The sequence below is a fragment of the Siphateles boraxobius genome, unplaced genomic scaffold (assembly GCF_051911475.1).
Source record: "Siphateles boraxobius isolate OS27281-9 unplaced genomic scaffold, OSU_SipBor_1 26, whole genome shotgun sequence".
NCBI classification, from domain to species: domain Eukaryota; kingdom Metazoa; phylum Chordata; class Actinopteri; order Cypriniformes; family Leuciscidae; genus Siphateles; species Siphateles boraxobius.
The window spans coordinates 4134693-4161948 of NW_027508876.1; the positions used below are offsets into that span (position 1 = coordinate 4134693).

At 42.7% G+C, this 27256-nt stretch overlaps 1 long non-coding RNA gene across 3 annotated transcripts; it reads left to right on the forward strand.

Moving 5' to 3' along the window:
• Nucleotides 1-12460: 12460 nt before the first annotated feature.
• On the forward strand, nt 12461-17452 carry LOC143751447 (uncharacterized). 3 transcript variants are annotated; one of them, XR_013207223.1, is made up of 5 exons: nt 12461-12708; nt 15157-15256; nt 15958-16147; nt 16242-16353; nt 17399-17452. It is a non-coding gene; the product is annotated as an uncharacterized LOC143751447 (long non-coding RNA). The 3 variants fall into 3 exon arrangements; XR_013207222.1 differs by having other exon boundaries at nt 16245-16353; XR_013207221.1 differs by having other exon boundaries at nt 15958-16353.
• Nucleotides 17453-27256: the final 9804 nt, after the last annotated feature.

The window sequence follows — 27256 nt, forward strand, 5'->3', positions numbered from 1 at the left end:
GTCACGTTCTCTGACACGTGATCTCAATAGAAGCAATCGTACAGGGATGATATAATCATCATATATCCTTATTCTATCATAAATAATCCTATATACATACTCAATTTACTTAGAACTTGAGATTATATGCTCACAGATAGATATTTAACCCTCTTTTACATGTATTTACCTCAGATAATCTCCGCGATGCAATAAACAAATGCATGCGTTGCAACATCAAAAGATATCAAATTACCGGTTTAACATCAAAATAGTAATACTTGAAATACAACTCGCAAGAGTTAATCAATAACTGAACAAAGATTACTCACTGGTATATGAACACACTCTGTCAAACCGATCAAAACAAGCAGCATAACTCCATCAAACTTTCTCGTTGTATGCGCTATAGACCACCAGTGTTAATTTTGTCAGCAAATTTTGATTTAGTTTTAGTCTTAGTCTTTTGACTAAAATGCCATTTAGTTTTAGTCATATTTTAGTCATCTGAATTGTTTTAGTTTTAGTCTAGTTTTAGTCGACGAAATACAATAACATTTTAGTCGACTAAATCTACAGTAGATTTAGTCGACTAAAATATAATGGGTTTAGTTCAATTGTAATGCATTAATTTAGAATTTCTCTAAAATTTCCAAACCCATATACTCCGGAGAAAACATCTATTAACCTATTAATATGAATGATTTTTAAGTTTGAACATGCAATACAGATACAGATTTAACTGCTGTTACTTAAAAAATATCTTAAAATGAAATAAAACCACTTTTCCTAAAGTACAACACAGTCTTCTTTACAATGAATGATATATTCATTCCTTATAACTACTTACACATCATTCTTTATTCTTTCAAGCAGACATATTTATTTGTATGAATTGAATATAATTAATCCTTATTAAAGCTATTAACAAACAGTGAATGCTTTTCTCTTTTTCTTTTGTTGCTTGATCAAAATTAAGGACATGGACCGCATTAGGTTTATTGCCACTGTCACTTTAAGACGTCGGATCATGTCCAATGACATGCGGATACAATTGCACTGATGCACATCCGACACACTCACAGTTTAAGACATAACCAGCACAGTTTACATGAATACTCTCCAAAAAGGACATTTAGACATACTGTTGTGTATTTCTCCATTCAGACACGAAAGAGAGCTCAATTCAGTAGCCTACTCGCGCGCTGTAGGTGTATTGTGCATGACTGCACGCTTCGGGTTAGGTGTGTGCGCAAAGAAAACCGCACCGAATAGAGCTCTTTTTTGCATCGTCACTCTTATTCAGAGATCTATATGTCTGCTCTACTCATTCTCCCAGACGTTCACATTTTTTAACGTTTTATGACCGCGGGGTAGATCACGTTACAGTAGCCTACAAATGTGCGCATCTACCACACACGCAGGACATCAGTTCTGACGGATCGCTTCCCAAATCGTCACTATCTAACATTTTCGTCTAGTTTTTATTCGTTGACGAAAATGTCAATAGATTTTCGTCATAGTCTTTGTCATTCAAAACTAGGTTTTATTTAGTTATCGTCTCGTTTTCGTCTGTGAAAAAATGTCGTTGACGAATAATTTTCGTCGTTATTTTCGTCAACGAAATTAACACTGTAGACCACGCCCCAATGAATAAACTGCTCCGTTAATTCACGTCTTCAATCTCTTAACCTAATATCCATTTAGCAACAAGGGGGCATTAGTGTCTCTTTTATACATCTAGTACAGATTGGAGAGCCTTTTCAACAGCCGCCCCCACATTTGCTCTGTAAATGTGTACCTTAAAAAAAAAGGCAATCGCAATTTGGGTACAATAGTAAAGGTAATCAGTCTGGCAGATTAGGGAGGCTGATAAGACGGGAAATTGGGCTAAGGTAGATTTTGTTCTTTACGTCAACCTCGGCCACCCTGACTCTACCATCTTCTCCAGGGAAAACTTTAGTAACTTGTCCAACTGGCCACAGAGCCCGAGGGAGCTGCTGGTCAACTATCATGACAATAGTTCCATGTGTTAAGTTTCCTGACTCTCTGTGCCATTTTTGGCGTGACTGAAGTTCTGGTAGGTAATTGCGGATGAAATGTTTCCAGAAGTGGTCTGCCATAATCTGACTATGCCTCCACCGTCTTCTACTCAACATCTATGATTGTGGATACACCACTTGGGGTAAGGATGAGTCCAGCCGCCCCGTAAGCAACATATTAGGAGTGATTGGGTCCAAGTCAGCTACATCAGACGAGGTATAACCGAGGGGTTTAGAATTGAGAATGCCCTCAATCTCAACAAGTACAGTTCGTAGGACTTCCTCGGTTACAATCTGATCTCCTATAGTAGCACAGAGGGCAGTTTTAAGGGATCGAATTTCCCTTTCCCAACAGCCTCTAAAATGTGGAGCACCAGGGGGATTGAACTTGAATCGAATCTGTTGGCTGGCTAACTGCTCTTTTAATGTTGGGTGAAGTGCAGAGAAAGCTTCTTGTAACTCTCGATCACCACCCCGAAAATTCGTCCCATGATCTGAGATGATCTCAAATGGCTTCCCCCTACGGGAGATGAATCGTCTGAAGGCCATTAAGAATGAGTCAGTGTCTATGTTGCTGAGGATGTCTAAATACACAGCTCGTGATGTCATACACTTAAATATAAGCCCCCATCGTTTCTCATTCCTCCGTCCAATTTTAACGAGGTAGGGTCCAAAGCAATCTACCCCCGTTGAGTAGAAGGCAGGTTGCAGTAAGCGCAGTCGTGATGGGGGAAGGTCAGCCATCTTCTGAGTGCTTGGCTTACCTCTCAACGTTTTACAGCCTAAACAAGACCTTTGATGTTGCCGAATAACTTCCCTGCCCTTTAAGATCCAGTATTTACGTCGCACTTCTGCGAATACACGTTCTGCTCCTGGATGGTGCAATTTTGCATCAAAATCTTGAATGATCAACTTGCTCAGGGGATGTTTAGAGTCAAGAACGATAGGGTGAATTGCAAATTCCTCTAATTGTTCTGTCCTTCTGAGGCGACCACCAACCCTAAGGAGCTGCATATCACTATCATATTCCGGAGCAAGGCACAGGAGACGGCTACTAGTGGGTAAAGGTTTACCTGACTTAAGATGGCTGACTTCAACAGGGAAACTTTGGCTCTGTGCCAGGCGGAGGAGAGCTAGTTCTGCTTCTTGATATTCATCTGCAGTCAGAACATCATTATCCTCAGCCGCCCCATGCAATACCCGGGCAGTAGTTTTGAGCAAATTGTCATAGGACTGGAACTGACCACAATCAGGCAACGCTGGATTTATGGCTGGAACAGTAAGCCCGCAAAAAGTAGCTCGTTTCACCTCCTCATCCTCCCTCTGTAGATGGAGAAGTGGACTCTGAGGCCACTGCTCTGGTTGCAGAAGGAGAAAAGGTGGACCCTGGTTCCACCGGCTTGGATTGGACAACTCAGCCAAAGTTTTGCCACGTGTGATGTCATCGGCTGGATTTGTTTTGGAATCTACATAATGCCAAGCCCCTGGGTCGGTCAATTTCTGTATCTCTGCGACTCTCGTTCCAACAAAAACCTTAAATCTACATGAGTCAGCTTGGATCCAGGTTAGCACAGTAGTTGAATCAGACCAGAGTGTGACATGCTGGATTTGAATGCTAAGCTCTGATCTCAGAAGTTTAGACAGCTGAGCTCCAGTTAAGGCAGCACACAGCTCCAAACGAGGGATTGACTGCCGCTTTTTTGGGGAAACTCTTGAACAGGCAGTCAGGAAAGCTACTTCTATGTCTCCCTGGGAACTCTGTGTCCGTAGATAGGCTACGGAGCCGTAGGCTTGCTCTGAGGCATCGCAAAGATATGTATCTCTCTGAGACATTGGGTGTTGTCTAACTCTGCAGTAACATAACACCTGGGGAGAGAGATGAGTTGGATGCCTGCCAGGCGTGGAGTAACTCACTTGGTAGTTGGGGATCATCCCATTCCCTCTTCTTGTCCCACAGTCGCTGTACTAATATTTTAGCTCTGGTAGTGTAAGGGACAATATAACCCAATGGGTCATATTGGCTAGCCAAGACCTTATAAATGTTGCGCATTGTGGGGACTGAGTAGTCAATGGGACGGTACTTGTACGACAGTGTGTCCGATATGCAGTGCCAGTGTAGTCCAAGTGTGGATTCTTGAGCATCTGGTTGACCTTGTGTCAGCCACAATTCAATACTGGTGGACCTTGCATGAGATGGGTCATGGCTCAGAACATTAGGGAAGTTACTAGCCCATTGTCTTAAATCAAACCCACCTTTAGCTAAGAGGTTTCGCAACTTTATCACCAGTGACTCTGCTTCTTCCTCAGAACTTAAACTTTGGAGGAAGTTGTCCACATAGAAGGATTTCTCAATGCTTTCACGGACATCTTCTCCTGGTTGACTATGATCCATGATGTGTTTCTGTGATGCAAATATTGCACAACATGGACTGCATGTCGTCCCAAAGGGAAGGACTTGCCACTCATAGACTTGGGGAAGCTCTTCTCTCTTGAGATCTCTCCACAGGAAGCGTAACAGAGGGCGATCCTCTGGCAGTAGACGCACCTGATGAAACATTCCCCTGATGTCACTACTTAAAGCCACGGTGTGCTCACAGAACCTCAGCAGAACAGACATCAGGGTAGGGCCTAATGTAGGACTGGGAAGTAAGAGTTGGTTCAGGTTCTTCCCTCTGTGCTGAAAGGAACAGTTGAAAACGACTCTGTTCTTTCCGTTGTGCTGAGTCATATGGTGGGGGATATACCATGATTCAGTTGTCTGTTCTACATGTTCTGGAGATATCACTGAAGCATATCCTTCCTCCTCCAACCTCTTCATCTCTGCCCTGTAAGATCCTGCTTGAGTTGGATCTTTGGCTAACCTCCTTTCTATTCCTCTGAGACAAGGCAGGGTACTATCCTTTGGGGCTTGCACTATGGGCATGTTCTTCACTTGGAGCAACGGAGTGGCATATCGCGCAACTCCATCTACCATAACTCTAGTTGTCTTTGACTCAAGTAAAGCGATGGCCTCTTGATCCTGCTTGGATCGAGTGATGAGTTTCTCACTGCGATACGGAAGCACATCTAATTGCCATAATCTCTCCACTGGATTATACAGGTCAGTAGAGGAAAAGGAAGTAGAAGTGAATAGACACTGTTGTTCTGAGAGACCATGCTTAATTTCCTGAGTGGGACCCTGCAGTGTCCAACACAGGCGGGTCCTGATGGCAGCAGGTCCATTTGGAGGGCCTAGCCGGACTGGTTCAACTGGTGTAATGAGGTGTGGATAGTCAGAACCTATGAGGAGGAGTGGCTGTACTGAATCAATCTGTTGCAGCGGTAATCCCTGTAGATGTCGATACTTGCACTGTAACTCACTGACTGGATGTGTATGTTCGGCCAGTCCGAGTGGTTCAGCTGTAAAGGCCTTGTGAATCTTGAAGGAAATCTCAGGTTGGAAGACAGGTGACACAGTAAAAGCCACAGCGGCCCCTTGTAGATTATGGCGGTCTTGACGTACTGTACGTAAAACTAGTTCTTCAGGCTGACCCATCAACTTAAGCTGTTGAACTGCAGAGTGAAGGAGTATTGTACGTTCGGACCCATCATCTAGTATGGCGTAAGTTTCCAAGGAATGATCGTCATTTCTCAAGAGCACCTTACAAAGCTTCAACAATACTTGGCGGCTGCCAGTGGGTCGATCTAAGTACAAGGTCTCTGTGGTGGTGTTCACTAGAGGGTCCAGGATCAGGGGAATCATTTGTCTTTGTGGTGAGTCGAATATTAACCTCATGGAGGACCAACAAGTGACTGCAGTTACAGATCTTGCAAAGAGTTCTGAGATTACATTTTGCAGCTTGGTGCCCTCGCCCACAATGCCAACAGCGATTGTTTGTTTGGATCCATTTCACTTTCTTATCTCTGTTCAACTGACTGAAACTAGTACAGCCATTCAAGTAGTGATCATGTCCATCACAATATGGACAGAAGATATTTCTCTCTCTGGACTTAGACTCAGTATCCTTCACTGGCATGGATCTTAAGACAGTGCATTTCTCAGTACCAAGGAAAATAGTTGTTAGGTTGGTTGGACGTTTTGAATCCTTAATTTGTCCCTTTCTGCTCATGGCTCCTGGCTTACTCGTGGAAAGAGAGAACCTGGAATGATCTTCTTGAACCTGCAGCTCGAACTCTAGCCAGGCTGAGAAATCCAGTAATGTAGGGATAGATACTCGGTGGGGATAGATAAACCTTCTGAAGCTTGTCTGCAGATCATGTGGTAGCTTACACAATAACCTTGACACGTGAGATCCGCACTCCAATTCAACATAACCCTTCTTGCCCAACTGCTGAAGCATACTAACTAATGAGCGAACTCTTAATGCAAACATCCTGAAAGCTTTCACATCTCCACTGATGATGTTAGGGGCATCCATAAGTTCTGCTATTCTCTGAAGGGCCAGCTGGTGGGGTTGTCCATACTGCTGATTGAGTGCTTCCATAGTATCTGAATAGGGATACAAGGAGTTGCTGTAAGAATCTGCTATGAGCAGAGCTTCTTCCAATTTTAGGTGGTCGACAAGTATCTGAAACTTGAATCTCTAGGTGGCATCAGCTGGTAAAATATTCTCCAACGCGATTCGTAACCGATAAAACTCTCTTGGGTCTGGCTTTACAAAGTTTGGAATGGTGGGAGCTGGTCCACGGTAAGTGCTCTCTTGGCTGGAAGGGATACGTTGCTCTGTGAGACGATTGACACCTCTGCTACCATCTGTTCTGCTATGGTGTGAGGGTCTCTGAGGGGAAGACAATCGAGGTGAGATAGACCTGGAATAGGTCTGCTGTGAAGTCATCTCAAGCCTTTTAAGCCTCTGATCTAAGTCGGAAAGGAAGTCATGTCTGACCTGATCATCTGCACCATCATTCACTTTTTTAGGCAGCTTTGATCGGGGTAAGGGTACAGGCTTAGCTTCTTTGGCACTTTGTGGAGGATGAAGACGAGGCTATGGGATTGGTGAGGACATACCTGTTAAATGATGACTGGGCTGGTTGCTTCCCACTAGCCGTTTCATCTGTGATTCTAGAGCCTCATTCCTTTTTTCTAACCGTCTCATTTGTGCATTTGTATAATGCCGCAGTTCCTCATTCTCTTTTTTAAGCTGCTGGAACTCTGCTAAAACTACTGATGACAACTCAGGAGAGGAAATGTTATGCTGCTGTTCATCTTCCCTGATAGAGCTCCATTCTATTGGCTGCCAAGGCTGAGGACTCGGTCTGTGTTCATGGCAGGTGTTGAGTGAGGCTGCTCCTGGTGGCTCATAATCTTCACTCAGTTCAGGAGAAGAAGTGTCTGCTCTGTCCCATGACTGTAACCTTGGGTGATATCTGGTGACCTCAAAGTCTGATAGATAACTAGGTAGACGCACTGATCTCCGAGGTCTGACAGTGGGCTCAGGAGATCCAGGTCTGGTATCAGGATCACTCTGATGCATCTTACTTGTGACAGCTCCTGATCCGGCTCGAAGGACCACTTATAATGAAGACTATCTAATATTCCGGTGGAAAATGAGCAGTCGCAAGACGTCCGGTCAGAGACGTATATCTCTTTAATGGGTGGTAATTTGCAGCCTCAGTTAAACAGTAGTGGTTCTAAATGAAATAGAAATAACAATATTCAAATTATAACATATTCAAGATAACATTTTTCATATGGTTATATGCACAGAAGAACATAAGTAAGCATTGCAGTACTAAGTTATCCATACATTGTAATATCTAGAGTCATCAGATTTGGCTAATAGTACCCACTAAATACTACTATTAGTGATATTATGTATGCAATGAGTCAATATCTCACAGGTATGCAAATATAAATCACGTAACATAAGGACCGAGTCAAATAACACCGATAAATGGTGTCACGTTCTCTGACAAGTGATCTCAATAGAAGCAATCGTACAGGGATGATATAATCATCATATATCCTTATTCTATCATAAATAATCCTATATACATACTCAACTTTACTTAGAACTTGAGATTATATGCTCACAGATAGATATTTAACCCTCTTTTACATGTATTTACCTCAGATAATCTCCGCGATGCAATAAACAAATGCATGCGTCGTAACATCAAAAGATATCAAATTACCGGTTTAACATCAAAATAGTAATACTTGAAATACAACTCGCAAGAGTTAATCAATAACTGAACAAAGATTACTCACTGGTATATGAACGCACTCTGTCAAACCGATCAAAACAAGCAGCATAACTCCATCAAACTTTCTCGTTGTATGCGCTATAGACCACGCCCCAATGAATAAACTGCTCCGTTAATTCATGTCTTCAATCTCTTAACCTAATATCCATTTAGCCACAAGGGGGCATAAGTGTCTCTTTTATACATCTAGTACAGATTGGAGAGCCTTTTCAACAGGCAATGTCATGTTTCTGTTTGGACTTCCTCTGTGTTCATTGTTCAGTTTCTAGCCACTCCTCCTTCATTAGTTCATTTGGTTCAGCTGTGTCCTGTTAGTTACTGTGGTTACTGTCATTGAGTTAATTTGCTCCAGCTGTTCTCTGAGTATTTAAGCCCTCTTGTTTCTCCCTGTTTCTTGTCTTGCTTAATTGAGTTATGTGGTTGTACTGTTTCATGTTTATTGCTGTATTAAAGTACCCTTTTGTATCTCCTTCGTCGTGCGCTTGATCTGAACCACCTTACCCATGACAATAATATCCTCAAAACACTTTACGAGCGTTGATATGATAATGTTCCTCTGTTAAAACATTCTTTGCACATTACATTCAAATGTTTTCTTTAAAACATTAACAAAACTTTTAGGGAATGTCAGCCAAAGTTCTGAGAACGTTCCCTGCTAGCTGGGTCTTTTCATGTGTGTATAGCAAAGCTGAATTAGTTCTCCTCTGGTTGTTCAACACAGATGGTCCAGAGTATTGTTGTTTGTGAATGCATGCCCATACCTGTGCCTATGTGTGCCTAGAAAAGACAGATCTCCTTGTCATTTCAGCCACGATACAGCTGGGCTTGACAGGACTGTCGTCATCCAGGCAGAGCAGAAGTGCTTGATGACTGGGTCAATGACAGTCCAGTCTTTTTTTTTTCTTTTTTCTTTTGTCCGGATCTATAGAAAAATCCATTAATACATTCAATGACTTGAATCTTCTTTGATATTTTTGGGCACATAAAATCAGAAATGTTAGATTGACACAACTGTTGTAATAATGAAAAAAGCCTGATTAAAATTCTGATTGAAATTCTTGCAAAGAAACCCATATTAAGCAATTAGGCTTAAAAAAAAAAAGAATTCACAGTAATTAACTCTTTTCTTGCCATTGATGGAATTTTCCGGCAATCCATGTTTTCACTCTTATACGGGAGGGGGCTCTATTACAGATCTTCTGAAATAGTTCAGAATCTCCAGATAAAAAAACAAATGAAGCAGACACAAGCGATAGAAAAGCATTACTTAAGCACATGTAAGCTAACGTGATCATTAAACATTAACAGCACATTAATCAGAACTGCGTAACAATACGAAATGAAATGTCAAAACCCACGAAGACGTATAGGACTGTTAAAGCTTTGGTTTTTTTTTGGACTCAATCTTCTTGATTTATGCTTGATAGCATGAAGCTAAAATAAAATGTTTGTTGTAGTTTGTTTGTTTAAAAGTAGAGGCTCTGTTCCTTCTTTTGATATATTTTAGTTGTAATTTTAGTTGTATTGTATCCTGTTCATTAGTACTTGCATGTAAAACATGTTTGAACTGCCATTGAACATAGTTGATGTGCTCTATGTTTGTGCATTGATCAATGTTTGTATCTGAATAAAAGCCTTAATTAAATCTGTTCATCATGTAAATCATATATCTCTACAGAAGACTTAAACACTTAAGATTTAACCACTCGATTCATATGGATTAATTTTACAATGTCTTCATGAACCTTTTGAAGCACAAAAGTTTTGGGTGAATGGACTTTCAGTGGAGGGACAGAAATCTCTCTGGGGGTTTTCCAGAAAGCAGGTCATGTGACATACCCAGGTATGTTTAAGGGTACATTGAAGTAAGCGGATAACCTCAACTTTCGGTTCCAAACACGGACATAACCTGCTCAGGAGTAATCTAAAATGTATTATGTATTTTATAATGTTAACAACGTTTAGCTCACAAGTTATTGATCTGGGAAGTTTGAATCTGTAATATTGCCATCTTTACTGAACTCCTTGAGCTAAGCATGTAGAAGATTTTGTTATTTAGAAAATAAGTAATTTAAATGTAATATGGCCATACGTGTAAACACTCTGCTGGGGCCTGCAAGAGAATGAAATGTGAGACCTGCAGTGGGCCTGGGGCCTGCAGTGGGTCATATATGGCAAAGAACTTGGATCCTGTTCACTTAAAATATATATAGAATGTGTGTCACATGGGGTTGCCAAGGATATCTATAGGATGTATAGTATGTAATGAAGCAGCAGACTCAAGGGGATCCATTTGCAGCTTTTATTAGAGTGGTCAAACAGGCAGGAATCAACACCAGCAAACAGGGCAATGGAGAAAAGGCAGAGACAAACCAGATAACAGGCAATGGTCGGGGCAGGTGGCGTGAAGCAAGTTCCAGTAAACAATCCAAGTCGAGGTAGGGAGAGAACGATCGGAAACGGGGTACACAGTCCAAGGTCATAAACAATCCACAGGAATAAACGCTCAGTAGTGATAGCCAGGGCAAATCTAGACTTCGCACTGGTGTGGTGTGTGGAAGTGGTTTAGTGTGAAACAGATGCAGGTGTGTGCACAATCAGTCCCAGGTAAGAGGCATTATGGGAATGGGCCACTTGCACTGAGCCTTGTGACGCACTTCCGTTTGGAAATAATGCATATCTCTTATTTCCGGTTATGTTTACTTTCAATGTACTGTGGTCAATGAGTTGAACAAACGTCACCTAAAATGAGTGTCCGCAATAAAATTTAAAAATGTAATAAGTTTTTATTGACAGGAGAAGGGATATTCAGATTTTTACTGTGTGCAGAATTTTCCCAACACATCGGAAAATGAAGTTTTAATGCAAACCAAGCCGATTTGAGAAAGCTGCGGCTGTTAAAAATGTTTACATGGACACTTATAATCGGATTGACGGCTCAATCGGACTAAAAAACCTTCATGTAAACACCTTAATCGATCCGATTGAGCTCGATCCGATTGAAATTTCGATCGGATTGAAAGGGGTGGTTTACTCCTTTTGTAATCCGATCGAGAGAACATGTAAACACTTGATCGGATTGAAAACCGAAACTTAAAGGACTGCGCATGTGCAATGACGTTGAAATAGCGTAATGACGTATGACGCGTGGAACAAGCTGTTCTTCCTGTTGAATAAAGTGAATATAAATGAGTGTTCCGTCATTAAAAATTTCTCATTTCACTCAGCGTCTGTGAAGTGGAGCAGGACAACGTCCCACCAGTGCTTGTTTCAAATTATCATCCATGGACGACTGGTTTTGGGCGCGTGGTTTTACTGCGTGATCAATAGCAGCACTGCAAAACGGTTCATGCTCATCGTCTCCAAATCATGACCAGAGACGGATAAATATTAAGCCTGCTGTTTAAAAAAAATAAAGAACCAATAAAGGAGAATAGTTATGCGCGAACAGCGGCATATTCGTGCAGTGTGCGCATGTCAAAAAATCAATTCCGATTTGAATCTTGTGACATATAAACGCGCACATCAACCCGATTACTTTATTTATAGTTCATGTAAACACCGTGTTCGGATTCATCAATCGTATTGATTTCATTCCGATTGTGTCCATGTAAACGTAGCTAGTGTTCGTCTTAAGTGACCGCGACGCTGAAGTGTGTGAGAACAACAGGTGAATAACATCAGTAGCCTACGAACCACGAACATTTATTTATTTGGATTAAATATTTTAATCATTCTGTGTCATTTTTCAATGTCAATCTTTTTACTACATGTTTATGCCCAAAATGCTTACTTAATATTCAAAGTAGTTGACTGTCATTCTCCTCTATGCTGTGTGCGTTACTGTTTAAGATTAATTAAATAGCCTATTTACCATCGTTACAGGCACCTCGCGAGCATTCATTCAACTAAAGACTGGAATAAAGCACTGGTCAATGCACTCTAGCAATCCTTTTTATTTGTCAAATTCATTTAAAAATGTAAACTCAACAGGTATGAAATATCAGTAAGAGAAAAACACTTAATAAGACGAGCATATAGGACTGCTGCAGGTTAGTGGATTAATAGGATATTTAGCCTATTTATTTTTTCAGAATGCACAGTTGGAAAGAAAATATAGGCTTAAGGAACATTTCAGCAGGCTCAAGATAATTAATTCAGACATTATTCATTGTTTTAATGAATTAATTGGCATCCATAAAAGGTAGTGATAATCTGCGTTATCATGTATGTACAACCCATTCTCACTCCCAAGGCATCAAAAACTGAAGCATGGTCAAGCGCCCGAGGCGTCACACAGCAGACGCCGAAGGCGCCCCTTGGCGTCACTCTGTGGTGCATTAGGAACTCCATTGCTTTCAATGGGAAACCTGTGGCGGCAATAACAGACGCGAATTGTATCAGTAGGAAATAGCGTTGAAGAAGTCTCATTCCGAACACATCGCGATGTTTGGCATCAGGTCACGTGTGCCAGATGTTGGTAAGTAGTCGTAAATACGCTGTCCAAATAATGTTTGCTATAATGTCTTTTCTGTTTGTCGATATTAATCAGATTAGCTCTCTCATGTTCAGTCACTGCATTATATCTGTCATCTCCACGGAGGCTTTGCGTTACATTGGTTTCTAATTCAAAACACATTACTAAACTAACGTGATTAAACACTGTCTGTCACGTGACGTGCTATAACTTAGGCCTAGACCTTCAATCAGTTATGAAATATAATATATTCATATCAGGTTCAAAGTAGATATTAGTTCCAAAGTGGTATTTGTAGTAGAAGCGCAGTAAGCACAACACTTACCATGCTTTTACCACAGTATTTGCAGTTTTAATGTGTCATTTGTTGTAAATGCACAGTAACCACAAAACTTACCATTCTTTTACCTCAGTATTTGTAGTTTTAAAGTAATATTTGTTGTAAATGCATAGTAACCACAACACTGACCATGCTTTTACCACAGTATTGGTAGTTTTAAAGTAATATTTGTTGTAAATGCACAGTAACCACAAAACTTACCATGCTTTTACCTCAGTATTGGTAGTTTTAAAGTAATATATGTTGTAAATGCACAGTAACCACAAAACTTACCATGCTTTTACCTCAGTATTTGCAGTTTTAATGTGTCATTTGTTGTAAATGCACAGTAACCACAAAACTTATCATGCTTTTACCTCAGTATTGGTAGTTTTAAAGTAATATTTGTTGTAAATGCACAGTAACCACAAAACTTACCATGCTTTTACCTCAGTATTTGCAGTTTTAATGTGTCATTTGTTGTAAATGCACAGTAACCACAAAACTTACCATGCTTTTACCTCAGTATTTGTAGTTTTAAAGTAATATTTGTTGTAAATGCATAGTAACCACAACACTGACCATGCTTTTACCACAGTATTTGTAGTTTTAAAGTAATATTTGTTGTAAATGCACAGTAACCACAAAACTTACCATGCTTTTACCTCAGTATTAGTTTTAAAGTAATATTTGTTGTAAATGCATAGTAACCACAAAACTTACCATGCTTTTACCTCAGTATTGGTAGTTTTAAAGTAATATTTGTTGTAAATGCATAGTAACCACAACACTTACCTTGCTTTTACCACTGTATTGGTAGTTTTAAAGTAATATTTGTTGTAAATGCACAGTAACCACAAAACTTACCATGCTTTTACCACAGTATTTGTAGTTTTAAAGTAATATTTGTTGTAAATGCACAGTAACCACAAAACTTACCATGCTTTTACCTCAGTATTGGTAGTTTTAAAGTAATATTTGTTGTAAATGCATAGTAGCCACAACACTTACAGTGATGTGAATAAGTTAGGACACCCATGCTAAAGTTGCCTAAAAAGAGGAATAAAAAATCATCTTTTGGAAATTGATATTAATGCCTTAATTAGAAAAATGAGGAAAAATCCAATCTTTAAGGACACCAATTTTCTTTGTGAATGAATAATGTATCATAAATAAATAAATGTTCTTCCTTAAAATACAGGGTGCATAAGTCAGGACACCCCTATGTTAAATTCCCATAGAGCCAGGCAGATTTGTATTTTTAAAGGCCTAGAGATTGGCATGGGGTACTTTCCATAAGATCATCTTTCAATGCTAAAACAAACCAGCTATTAGGCTAACTGAAATAAAACCATGCCAATCTCTAGATATGGTGAAGGGTGTGTGATGATGTGGGGCTTTTTTAATTCCAAAGGCCATGGGAACTTTATCAGAATGCATATTATCCTGGATCCATGAAATAACTGGCCTTAAAAAATACAAATCTGCCTGGCTCTATGGGAATTTAACATAGGGGTGTCCTGACTTATGCACCCTGTATTTTAAGGAAGAACATTTATTTATTTATGATACATTATTCATTCACAAAGAAAATTGGTGTCTTTAAAGGTTGGATTTATCCTCATTTTTTTAATTAAAGCATTAAGATCAATTTCCAAAAGATGATTTTTTATTCCTCTTTTTAGGCAACTTTAGCATGGGTGTCCTAACTTATTCACATCACTGTACCTTGCTTTTACCACTGTATTTGCCGTTTTAATGTATCATTTGTTGTAAATGCACAGTAACCACAAAACTTACCATGCTTTTACCTCAGTATTGGTAGTGTTAAAGTAATATTTGTTGTAAATGCATAGTAACCACAACACTTACCATGCTTTTACCTCAGTATTTGCCGTTTTAATGTATCATTTGTTGTAAATGCACAGTAACCACAACACTTACCATGCTTTTACCTCAGTATTGGTAGTTTTATAGTAATATTTGTTGTAAATGCATAGTAACTACAACACTTACCATGCTTTTAATGCCTAATAATTTAAAATCCAAAAATTGTAAGGTAAATCTGTAATTTTTCCTTTAAATAATCCTATATATTATACATAATGATATTTTATTTTCTCTTTTTTCAGCTGAAAAGACCAAAAGGGCCTTTCGGACTCAGTCAGTTCATTATTGTTTGAGGAGAAGTAAACGGGAGACGAAAAGCTACAAAGGCAAATATTCACAATGGTATGTATGTATTGGTTTTAACCTGTAATCAAACATTTTATCAATCATTTGTTGTTTCTTAAACCTTTTCTTACAAAACCCATAGCCCAATCAGTACAAACATAGTCTCTAAGTCTTAATAATTCACAAGATTTAACAAGTTCTCAAATTCGATGCACATACATATTTGTATACTCGTACATAATCCTGCAGCTTTTACTCCTAGTGCTGTCATTGGCTACTGCCTCAATTCCTGTACACATTTATCGCGATATTTGCAAATCAGTTGCAGATGCCCCACACACTGTCAGAAAGTTTATATTAATTGCATTGTATTATTTAAAATTATTACAAATTGGACCCTGTCTGTTGATGTTCCAATGATACATGATGTCTCTCCACACCTCATGACCTACCTCTGTCTGTTTGCAAGAGTGGAAAAGCTAATATGACTTGTCACACGACATCAGATACTCGATTATTTTGTCATGATCAGATCAGTTACACTGCTGATAACTGTCCCATTTGCATGTAAATCGTGTTATTTTTGCTTGCTTTTACTGACATACTTTTAATCATGCCCACATATCAGTAAACTTATTACATAAATGCATTTAACATTTAATTATGCAACACTCTATACTGAAATAAATCCGACTGTTATTTATAAACTTTCTACTTGCTTGTAATGTAATAAAATTACCTTCCTTTCTGTCTTGCAGGATTACTTAGTCCTTTTTTTAAGATCTCTACAACATCAAACTCAACAGCTCTTTTAAGAGCCGACCCTCACAAGAGCTACAGTACTAGTGTGACGCAGCGAATCTTGCCGTGATCAGCCCTTCCCAGGTAAAGATCCTACAATATTTCAATCAGTATTTACTCATCAAATGCTCTCTCCTGAATCGTATGGTAAAATAACTTATTTATAACTGTCTTCATTTCTATGTTTTAAGAACAATAGTAATTGCACATAGAGTAAGTAGAGACTTTTTTTGTTTTACAGCAGAGAAGGAAGACCAGTCCTTATATCAACGCAAGCTAATCGAATGAATCCTTTGTTTCGGTGAGGAAGGAACATCTGGTGCCTAAAGACAGAAAGGTGCGCGTGGCCATTGGTATGTCTTGTATTGAAACAATGCTGTAATATGTAGGCTAGTACATAATTTGATGTTGACAATTTTACGTTGGACAGGTTATCACTTGGGTATTGACCAAGTAAAGCTCTTGAAACAAGTGACAGAAGAGTGTGTTGTCTTGAAAGTAATCAAGCATCACTGGCAAAGGCTCAAAGAGACCATGGCTTTCTAAAATATCTTTTAAAACAGGTTGCTGTTGATATGGGTAAAACAGTTTTTTTTTCAGTATTTAACTTATATTACAGGTGAAACTCGAAAAATTAGAATATCGTGCAAAAGTTCATTTATTTCAGAAAATTCAACTTAAAAGGTTAAACAAATATATATTATATAGACTCATTCATGACATGCAAAGTGAGATATGTCAAGCCTTTATTTGTTATAATTTTGATGATTATGGCTTACAGCTATGAAAACCTTTTCACAATATTCTAATTTTGGGGTTTTCATAGCTGTAAGCCATAATCATCCAAATTGTAACAAATAAAGGCTTGAAATATCTCACTTTACATGTAATTAGTCTGTATAATATATTAGTTTCACCTTTTAAGTTGAATTACTGAAATAAAGTTTTGCACGATAAAAAAAAATTGCTAAAAAAACAACTTTTGCACGATATTAACATTTTTCGAGTTTCACCTTTATGTGCTGCAATTTTATATATATATATATATATATATATATATATATATATATATATAATACTTCAATGTGTATAATATAATGTACTGATTACTGCTTTGTAAATTTAAATAAGGAACAGGCAACTCAGGCCCTTTTGCGTTCTCCTTTTTGAGGTGGAGAGTTTACATCAAACCCTAATTGAGCACATCTGAACATTTTAACCAAAGTCTCCAGGTTTACTTGTAGACATAGGCTGGAGGGTTTGAGGTTGGAGCTAAATCTACAGGACAGTGGACGCTGAGGGCCAGAGTAGCCCATCACTGCTTTAAATAACACACAACAGAAGCTGACCTGACTGTCCATTAAACAACTTCATTTGAATTTTTTGTTTTACTTTCAGACCAGGACTGGAGAACGCCTGACGATGGGATGTTGAGACTTCTTCCTCTGAGAAAAAGCTGCACCACATCAGTGATCACATCTTCCATTCATCAGTTGTACTGTAGGGCACAACTGTACAAACTGTTTAGATGAAGAAGAAGAACATGAACACGATAGAGACGTATAGGGAAGAGCAAGAAACCAGTTTAGCTGTGATAATGAATCATTATTTTCCAACACAATATCAAATCTGTTTTCTGTATCATATGTGACTGAATATGATTCTCTGGCACTCATTTGTGTGGCTTCAGCAGCTGTGAATGGATTAATGTGATGTTAATGTATTTTTGAAGACCCATTTTTATTTATCTTGAATCTCATTTGTCTTTATGCTACTTTATCAACTTTATGCTGTGTCCTCCAATAAAGTATTGTGTAATAAAATATGGTGAATATTGAGTTTAGTTCATAATTTAAAAATAAACAGGACATAAACATTTTTGATCTAGTTAATGATATTTGGGACAACAATGCACTAAAAGTTGCACATAGTTGCATGTGAGAAGTATGCCAATTTTCAGTGAAATAAAGGGAAGGTATGTGAATAACAAGAGGCTGCAGTGGGTTATATTACTACAAACACTTCAATCATAATTGAAGATGATCCATGTTGATCATTCTAGTACATCTACTGCATTTATAAAAGCATAGATATTACTGATGTCAGGCATATAAGAAGCAATCAGAGGGGGTGAAAAGGAAGTTTTGGCACTGTTTCTTTGTTTGATTGAATGGTGCATTATCCTTGGTAATGGTAAAGTGTAAATATATAAATTGATTTTTGTATACTGCCAACACTGGAAATTGGATAATGACAAGTTGTTGCAGGTTCATCCATTATATTTATTGGTGTTCATACAAAAAAAGCAAATACACATATAACAATAATAATTAATATTACAGCATTTCTTTAAATTATTTCTATATCAGATGGTCTCACAATACCCATCAAAACCTAATGCATGCATGATGTTAGAATAGAACAGGGGGGGAAAGATAAAATAGTCTGGTATTTAAATGTGACTAAACAAAGTTTGTTGTCCATGATTAGGAGAATAGATGTGTGTAGATTGCACTGCCACTCCACACTCAGGGTCCCAGCAACGGCCCCCGGAAGAGCAAACGAATACACATTTCAAATGGGTGTAACTCAAAGACTGGTTAGTGTGTCAAAGAGAAAATCGGCAGGACAAATGCTTATACTATATTTACTGATGTCAGGAATATAAGAAGCAATCAGAGGGGGTGAAATAGAAATGTTGACACTGTTTCTTTGTTGTTTTGCTAAATAGTGCATTATCCTTGTGTAATAGTAAAGTGTAAATATATAAATTGATTTTTGTTTACTGCCAACACTGGAAATTGGATAATGACAAGTTGTTGCAGGTTCATCCATTATATTTGTTGGTGTTCATGCAAAAAAAGTAAATACATATTAATTATTATTATTGTTATATATTACAGCATTTCTTTAAAATATTTCCATATCAAATGGTCTCACAATACCCATCAAAACCTAATACAAGCATGATGTTAGAATAGAAAAGGGGGAAAAAGATAAAATAGTCTGGTATTTAAATGTGACTAAACAAAGTTTGTTGTCCATGATGAGGAGAATAGATGTGTGTAGATTGCACTGCCCTTCCACCCTCAGGGGCCCAGCAACGACCCAGCAACAGCCCAGCAACGGCCCCCAGAAGAGCAAACAAATACACATTTCAAATGGGTGTAACTTAAAGTCTGGTTAGTGTATCAAAGAGAAAATCGGCAGGACAAATGCTTATGCTATGTTTACTAAATAATGTTGGGCACAGTTTTCAGACATATATGGAAAGCTGGCATGAAGGTTTTTTAAAAGTGCTCACAGTAAAATATCACATTTCAGTCTGTCATAAAGGCAGTTTATGTCATAAAGGTTTGCACAATGAACAGTAAGATATCCAGTTGTCCATTAAATATATTATTTATTTAAAATGTATTGATTCATTGCTAAACGTTTTAAACTACATTACCCACATATCTCTGTCATTCTATCAATGGAACAGGAAACGTGGTGCTGTAGTTCATTGAGATGTGCAGAAATGCAAAGGGTTAGGGTTGGAATCTCGTTAAAGGAGTAATTTCTCACAACATAGAGACATTTTATAGTTAACTTATTGTATAACTAACGTGATAATAACACCAAAACATACTTTGTAACATGAAGCGCCGTTTTATATGGGTTAAAAGATAGTCCGATCACACCAAGTTCTGCGATAAAGTCACAGCCAATGACAACCCAGCTGAACAGATGCGTCACACTTACTTGCCCATTTATGGTAAATGATGACAGATCTCTTCTGGTTCCGGCTGCAGGGATAGATTTAATATTTGGCCTGTTAAATATGTATTCCTTCTAATTAAATAATAAAACTCACATTTAAAAACAAAAGACTCCCGTGTGTGCTTACCATCCAAAAACGAGTTCACACGATCAATGACACAAATTAGTTTTTTTTGTTTATTTGACTCATGCGTAAATGCATTTGAAAGAGAAACTTTTTTTCAAAGCAATGGCCTACAGCAGGAGTAGTTTTGCAGTATTTTAATTAAAGATAATTACATGTATTAAAGTGTTTCTAACATTTACAGTGTATATATAGTATATCAAAAGTATAAACTTAATCACTTCTTTATGCCATTCTCCACCATCTGAACTCTTGGAATTCAAATAAATGTAACAAAACCATAATGAATGCACACAATTTAGATTGTAAATACTGAATTCCAATATTTAATGTCAAACTGTTTAAAGACAAATGTAGTGCCAAAACTACTGCACAACTGTATAAATATCAGTTAATTATATACAAAAAATAGCCAGATAAAGAGGCAATCTATTACAGTTACACATACAGTAACATTAAAAAAAATCACTATGATGAAGTAATATTTTTTACAAACCAAGAAATGAGACTTAACTTTGTTATGTGAAAATATATTTGTTTCTTCCTAAAAATAACAAATAGGCAGAAACTTAAGCACAACATTTTACATTCTCAACTATAGTTCCCTTTCGTTGTCACTCCGAGTTACGTCGGATGACGACGAATGGGGTTTCGCTTAGAAAGCCTATCAACTTCGAGTATTACAAAACGAGCCAATGGCAAGGAAATGCCATGGGTCTGCGGAATTTGCATGGCGTAACTCCGCCCCACCTCGTGGGTATAAAAGGAGGAAGCCGGCAGCAAGCAGATATGTTTTCGCTTCGGAGCCAAGTGTATTCTTCTCTCCACAAGCCATCTCTGAATTGTCAGCTTTACAAACGAGTACCTCGAGTGTTGGTGTGACGGCGATCTACGGCGAGAGCGTGCTTCCTGCTGATCTGTTGCAGTGGTCTGCCAGTCGGTGCGTTTCTCCCCGGGTGTTCAACACTTGAGTTTTCTCTCACTAAAAGAGCTTACACGTGGCACGTCTTTTTAAAGATGTCTCGCCCGTGTACTTCTGGTTGCGGCAGATTGGTATCGGACTCTGATGGGCACGAGCGTTGCATAGTATGTTTGGGCATTGATCATGCTAGAGCAGCGCTCGTGGATGACTCATGTTCTCTCTGTGGGAACATGACCATCGCGTCATTACGGTAGAGACTCCGTGAACTCGCAAGAGTGAGAGTCCCCTCATCCACCCCCCGTCCTGCGGCTGGTGGCCAGGGTGACCTGAGGGTTATGGTCTGGAACAAGGCGCCGACTATGTGTCCGCGACCCCAGCCCCCCTCTTCAATGACGGTGCCCGCTAGTGAACTGCTGATTCCCGCGGGTCTACCCTCTGGTGGCCCGCGTGTTTCAGTTGAAGCTACAGAGGAAGATGCCATGTCTGTTGCAGCATCACTAGGCGGGTTTGACTCTTCTGGAAGTGAGGGCTCGTCACAGCTGCCACCTTCCGGTGTGCATACGGCTGTGCTCAAGTCTGATCCGGAGATGACGGCCATGCTTTCCCGGGCAGCCGCGAGCATCGGACTTGAGTGGAGGCCTCCACCCTGTCCTGAGCGCTCGCGTCTGGACGATTGGTTTTTGGGTAAGGCCGCCGACCCTCGTCCTCGGCAAACCCCAATACCTTTCTTCCCGGATGTGCATGATGAGATCTCGAAGTCCTGGAAGACCCCCCTGTCTTCTCGGGACCGCTCGCTGGTCTCATCCGCCTTTCCTCCCCTCGATGAGGCAGCTGCCCGTGGGTACACTGGGCTTCCCCCGGTTGAACGCTCTGTTGCCATGCAACTATGTCCTCAGAGTGCTTCTTCTCGGGGCGAGCCTAAGCACCCATCCAAAGACTACAGATTTTCGTCGACCCTGGTGGCGAAGTCTTACAGAGCGGCGGGACAGGCGGCTGCTTCACTGCATGCTATGGCCACTCTGCAGGTCTACCAGGCCCAGATGCTCAGAGACATGCACGAGGGTAGGACAAACCCAGGGCTCTTTGATGAGCTGCGCGCCGCGACCGACCTTGCTCTCCGGGCGACGAAGGTTACCGCACGCTCCCTGGGTTTGGTGATGTCCACAGCTGTGGTCCAGGAGCGACATCTGCGGCTGAACCTGGCTGACATGCGGGACGCTGAGCGGACCCGTCTGCTTAACGCCCCCTTGTCCCAGGCCGGCCTCTTCGGCGGTGCAGTTGAAGACTTTGCCCAACAGTTTTCAACTGCCCAGAAACAGACCGAGGCCATCAGACACATTCTGCCCCGCCGGCCCGCTGCTGCTCCACCTTGCCAGCCGGGCAGACGCCTCGACCTGTTTCCCGCCGAGGGCGCCCTCCTGCGGCTCCCGCCCCTCCCGCCCGGACCACGCAGCAGCCTCCACCCAGGGCCGGTCGCGGAGGAAGCCGTAAGAAGGCGCCACAGCCCTCTCCTGCGCCGCCCCCCGCTAAACGCCAGGCCAAGCGGCGCTCCTGAGACGGGCTGCTCAGGGATGATGGTTGTTTCTCAAGAGGTGGTAGCAGGACCACTCCTTCCCCCGGTGGAGGGCCGGGGGAGAATCTTTTGTTCTCCACTCCCCGCTGCTCACCCACGGGTGGGCAGCACCCTAATGTGGTTAAAGTCAGAAACAATCCCCTCTTCCCTGAGCTCACAGAGTTCTCGGGCGACACAGAGCGCCGCCCACAAGCCGTGCTCTCCTCACCCCCCTCTGTCCCAGAGGCGGTTGACACGGCGTGCCTTCCACGGACCGCTTCGCCCCTGTCCCCCTCTGTCGCCAGACCCCTGGCAGAGCAGGCCCCCGCGGGACGACCAGCCTGGTCCTCCCCTGGCCCACTCTGCCAGGGCGCGGTTGCTAACTGTGCCCCCTCTCCGGCCGCTATGCCGTCCACATCTGGGCCAGTTACTCCGCTTCGCTGCCCCTCCGGGGGGACGCCTGTGGCTCGCATGATCCCGTTGGTTCAGTTCCTGGGAGCCTGGCTAGAGCTTCCCCGTCTGTCCCACTGGATCGCGCGTACCGTCAGGCTCGGCTATGCGATTCAGTTCGCACGGTCTCCTCCCCGCTTCAGGGGAGTCTGCTCCACTTTGGTCGGTGGCAATGCCCCTATCATGAGAGCAGAGATTGCCACCCTGCTGGCGAAGGGTGCAATCGAGACTGTCCCTCCAGCCGAGATGAGGTCCGGCTTCTACAGCCCCTACTTCATTGTCCCCAAGAAAACCGGTGGGCTACGGCCAATCCTGGACTTGCGCGTGCTGAACCGCTCCCTTCACAGGATGCCGTTCAAGATGCTCACCGCCAAACGCGTTTTCGAATGCATACGGCCCCAGGATTGGTTTGCAGCGATCGACCTGAAGGACGCCTACTTTCATGTCTCCATTCTTCCTCGACACAGACCGTTCCTCCGGTTTGCTTTCGAGGGGCAGACATACCAGTACGCGGTTCTCCCTTTCGGGCTAGCCCTGTCTCCTCGCATCTTCACGAAGGTCGTCGAGGCGGCCCTTGTTCCCCTTCGAGAACAAGGGGTTCGCATCCTGAGTTATATCGACGACTGGCTGATCCTAGCTCACTCTCGAGATCAGGTTTGCGAACACAGGGACCTAGTGCTTCGGCACCTAGCCCGTCTGGGCCTTCGGGTCAACTGGGAGAAGAGCAAACTTTGCCCCGTGCAGAGGATCTCTTTTCTCGGTATGGACATCGACTCGGTCGCCATGTCCGCGCAGCTTACGAGCGAGCGCGCGCAGTCACTGCTGACTTGCCTAAGACAATTCGAGGGCAAGAGTGCGGTTCCACTGAAACTTTTTCAGAGGCTCCTGGGGCATATGGCATCTGCAGCCGCGGTCACGCCGCTCGGATTGCTTAAAATGAGACCGCTTCAGCTTTGGCTTCGCGACCGAGTCCCGAGGTGGGCATGGCAACACGGCACGTTCCGAGTACCAGTTACTCCGACCTGCCGTCAGTTCTTCACCCCGTGGGCGAACCTCGGTTTTCTCAGGGCCGGTGTCCCCCTGGCACGAGCTTCCCGGCATGTTGTTGTCTCAACAGATGCCTCCACCACGGGCTGGGGCGCCATGTGTAATGGACATGCTGCTGCGGGCTCCTGGACAGGATCCCAGTGGCTGTGGCATGTCAATTGCCTCGAGTTGTTGGCAGTACGCCTTGCCCTGCACCGCTTCCGGGCGTTGCTCAGGGGTCAACACGTACTAGTCCGTTCAGACAATACAGCCACTGTAGCGTGCATCAACCATCAAGGTGGTCTACGCTCCCGCCGTATGTCACAACTCGCTCGTCACCTCCTCCTATGGAGTCAGAAGCATCTGAGGTCGCTTCGAGCCATCTTCATTCCCGGAGCGCTGAACTGTGCAGCCGACGAGCTCTCACGGCTTCAGCCCCTCCCTGGAGAATGGCGACTCCATCCCCAGTCGGTTCAGCTGATTTGGGACCAGTTCGGGGACGCGCAGATAGATCTGTTTGCCTCTCACGACTCGACCCATTGCGCCCAGTTCTATTCCCTGACCGAGGGCACGCTCGGCACGGATGCTCTGGCGCACAGCTGGCCGCAGGGCCGCAAGTATGCGTTTCCCCCAGTGAGCCTTCTTGCGCACACTTTGCGCAAGGTCAGGGAGGACGAGGAGCAGGTCATTCTGGTTGCCCCTTACTGGCCCAACCGGACCTGGTTCCCCGAACTAGTACTCCTCGCGACAGCACCTCCCTGGCCGATCCCTCTGAGGAAGAACCTTCTTTCTCACGGACGGGGCACCCTATGGCACCCTCGTCCCGATCTTTGGAACCTCCACGTGTGGCTCCTGGATGGGACGAGGCAGGTTTGAGTACCCTACCACCAGCGGTGGTGGCTACCATCACTTCCGCTAGAGCGTCGTCCACGAGACACGTCTATGCGTTGAAGTGGAACCTCTTCGTCAACTGGTGCTCTTCTCACCGAGAAGACCCCCGGAGATGCTCGATCAGTGTTGTGCTTTCCTTCCTTCAACAGGGGCTGGAGCGAAGGCTGTCTCCCTCCACCCTGAAGGTCTATGTTGCCGCCATTGCCGCACATCATGACCTCATCGAAGGTAAGTCGGTGGGGAAGGAGGACCTGGTCATCAGGTTCCTGAGAGGAGCGAGGAGACTAAATCCTCCTCGTCCTCCTCTCGTTCCCTCTTGGGACCTCTCAGTGGTTCTAACTGCCCTGAAGAGTGCTCCCTTTGAGCCCCTGCAATCAGTCGAGCTTAAGTTCCTGTCTATGAAGACAGCGCTCCTGGTTGCACTGGCCTCCATCAAGAGGGTTGGGGACCTGCACGCATTCTCCGTTGACGAAGCGTGCCTGGAATTTGGGCCGGCTTCCTCTCACGTGATCCTGAGATCCCGGCCTGGATACGTGCCCAAGGTTCCTACCACTCCCTTTCGGGACCAGGTGGTGAACCTGCAAGCGCTGCCCTCGGAGGAGGCAGACCCAGCCTTGGCACTGCTCTGTCCAGTACGCGCTCTCCGCGCCTATGTAGACAGAACGCAGTGTTTCAGGACCTCAGACCAGCTCTTTGTCTGTTATGGTGGGAAGCTGAAGGGAAAGGCTCTCTCCAAGCAAAGGTTGTCTCACTGGATAGTGGACACCATTGCTTTGGCTTACCAGCAGCAAGGTCGACCGTGCCCCCTTGGTGTGACTGCCCACTCCACCCGGAGTGTGGCGTCCTCTTGGGCTCTAGCGCATGGCGCCTCGCTAACAGACATCTGCAGAGCTGCAGGCTGGGCGACACCTAACACATTCGCCAGATTCTATAATCTCCGAGTGGAGCCTGTGTCCTCTCATGTACTCGCTTCAACCAGCTAGTACCGGACCCGCTCAGGTGTCTTCGCTTGCTCGCCATTCGACTCCACGGACTGGATATGTGCGATATTTTCCTCAGGTGAGCTTCTCCGAAAGGCCTGAGCTCCTCCAGCACTCCTGACGTCGGCGCCAGTGTCTATTGCCTGCGCGTCGGCTAGGTGCCTCCCGTGTGCATGGTCCCTCCTCTGAGCGACCCCCACATGTGTATTTCCACTGTAAGCCTCTCTGAGCGTGTGTCTTTCCCTTGGCAAGCCACCTTGCCACCCCTGGGGTTGAAATATTCCACCTGCGGCTGGACACCCCAGTGTTTTCCATATGCTTCCTTCGGGTCATATGTGTATTCTCTAAGTCCCCCCCCTCCGGGCTGGCATTAATTGCATACTTCCCCTAAGCTTGGGATATGCTTCCCAGTGTACCTTGGTATTCCTGTGATAAATGGAGTCCTTTGTCCAGGCTGACAGGGATCTCGATTTACGCAGGGCACTGGAAGACAGCTGAGAAGGTGGCGTGATTAGACTGGTAACCCCATTCGTCGTCATCCGACGTAACTCGGAGTGACAACGAAAGGGAACGTCTACGGTTACGTATGTAACCCTCGTTCCCTGAGTAGGGAACGGAGACGTTACGTCTGCCTGCCACTTTCCGCTGTACCGCGGGGATCGCCTGAGCTCAGTCTTGGCTCCTCAGCGAAGAAACATATCTGCTTGCTGCCGGCTTCCTCCTTTTATACCCACGAGGTGGGGCGGAGTTACGCCATGCAAATTCCGCAGACCCATGGCATTTCCTTGCCATTGGCTCGTTTTGTAATACTCGAAGTTGATAGGCTTTCTAAGCGAAACCCCATTCGTCGTCATCCGACGTAATGTCTCCGTTCCCTACTCAGGGAACGAGGGTTACATACGTAACCGTAGACGTTTTAAATCCTTGCGATTATTGTTCACTTTTATTAAATGAAACTAAATGAAGGGAAACTTAAAATAGTTAATGATTATAAATGTCAGCAAGAAAATGTTTCTATAAAATACATTCACGGGTATATTACATTTACATTAACCAGGCAGTGATATAATGATACCATAAATGCAATTATGGTGGATATTTACTATAGTAACCACTGTAATAAAAGGTTTAATGAAGCTAAATGCAAGACATTAAGTCCATCTAAATGTAAAGGTAACAAACTCACAGAATAATGTCCAGTTGTCAAGTGTCTCATTTCTGTAATACTCTTTCAGCACCAAACAGAATTCCATAACTATTTATTATTTTCAAAAGGTTTTCCTGAACACTCTCACTATCTTCAATTGTTCGGACAAACACCTGCTATATACACTTGCAGAAATATACATTTGAGTATTGCACCATGAAGTCGCTGCATGACTAGAACTAATGGATGTCAATGAATATGTCCTTTACCAAAACTCCTGATGAGCACTGAAGCTTATTTGATAAAGGCATTAGGCAGACCTCAAGTACACATCCTACGCATGCCCAAACAACACCGCACAAAGACAGTAATGAAGTGGACACCACCAGGAGGATGCAGGAG